We start from the raw sequence: 1576 nt of genomic DNA, 5'->3' as shown, positions 1-1576 counted from the left end.
ACTCTATATTATTCTGCAGGCTTCTCCCCACAATCTGCCTTGTACCCTGTATGATACGTAAAGCCAGACACAAATTCTTCTCAACATCAGCTCGTACTTCCAGGGATTCAGATGCATGAAGTATGCTGGAAACAAGCATCATCAGGTTCGCCTTTTTATCACAGCGTCTACAATAATATTCCACATCTAAACCAATGCTTTGCTATACGCCTGCCATATGACAAAGTAGAGCACACTCTAGGTGAGCAACATGCCCACAAACAAATTCTTCATTCAGCTTTCCCTCACATCTGATAGTACAGTAGTCTGCCACACTCTGATCAGTAGCCTTCCCACCGAGAATACAAGAGCATTCACGGCAAAAACCAAATTCGATACAGCATATATCACAATTCATCGCCTTGAGAGATTTGGTCTTGCCAGTTTCTAGTCCACATTTCAAATTTCCAGCTTTACATCTCCTCTCTGAAGTATTCCCACGCGATTCTGATTCTCTCACACGCTTTCTTGATGTAACTTTGATGGATCACCAGTTTGCATATCATGTTCTCCTCGGAACATTCAAACCCAACCCAAGCCTAATTTAAAATGCCACGTGCTTACTACCCCGCTCTGATGGTATGCAGAAAGTCTGTTTCATAAGCCACATTACGACCCTTCTTGATTGCCTTGAAATCAGGCTCGAACATCTGTTCCAGTTGCTCAACGCACTCCGTCACTAACTGTTGGTGAGATAAAACTTTTCGGCTCTTCATGATTCTTACAATTGATGCATCAATAGCATAACGCCGAGCTTTATCTACATCCTCAATAAATTTTTTCTTCTCATCCACCGGTGGAAAAGGAATCTTTATTCTCCTCATTTTGTCGGTGAATTTTGCGTTGAATTCAAAATAATCTGTTTGTGCCACAGTTTTTGTGTTTGGTTTTTTATTGAGGATTTTGTATTTTGCGTATGCAAGGGAGTGCAGCGATCTGACAATATCTTCATCGGTTCAATTCAACTGAGACTTGATTTCAGAGTAACTTAACCTCTCTGACGCATTGAATAGCAAAAGTGCAGATGCCTGATGAGTTGTTACAATAAGTTCCATTGGCTTAGGATCAAACTTCCCAATAATATTACAGGTTCCCAAAGAATATATCCATGTAAGCTTCCGATGTTTAGTTTTTGTTTGATAAAGCTCTTTGAACACCTCAACACATTTAACCATCTCAGCAGGTAGATTAAGATCAAATGACTTGTAACTTGGCCAAAATCCAGTTGTCAAAACTGTCACAGTCAAATCTATTCCGGGATGCGCAAGTGGGTTCTCATTAAGATATTCTTCATAGTTCTGAACGGATAGATTATTGAAGCGCACATAACGAAACATTCTTTCCTTGACCAGAACAACATAGTTGCATTGATTCAGGACAACATATTTTCTTTCAAGACAGTCAAGCAGACGGCCAGGTGTTGCTATTACAACTTCACATATATAGTGAAAACTCAGACCGCAGAGAACTCATTTCTGCCCATAACCTGTAATTGGCCCTCAGAGTTATAGGATGATTTCCTCCTCTGTTGGTATCT

At 40.3% G+C, this 1576-nt stretch overlaps 1 pseudogene; it reads right to left on the bottom strand.

Moving 5' to 3' along the window:
* Positions 1 to 602: 602 nt before the first annotated feature.
* On the bottom strand, positions 603 to 1376 carry LOC149182637 (cullin-1 pseudogene; annotated as a pseudogene).
* Between the last annotated feature and the right edge of the window lie 200 nt (positions 1377 to 1576).

Source organism: Pinus tabuliformis, chromosome 3_2 (assembly GCF_031772625.1).
Source record: "Pinus tabuliformis cultivar Carrire ecotype Pingquan chromosome 3_2, CPIR1, whole genome shotgun sequence".
Lineage (NCBI taxonomy): Eukaryota > Viridiplantae > Streptophyta > Pinopsida > Pinales > Pinaceae > Pinus > Pinus tabuliformis.
The sequence above is the reverse complement of the archived record's forward strand: the minus strand, read 5'-3'. Positions and strand labels throughout refer to the sequence as shown.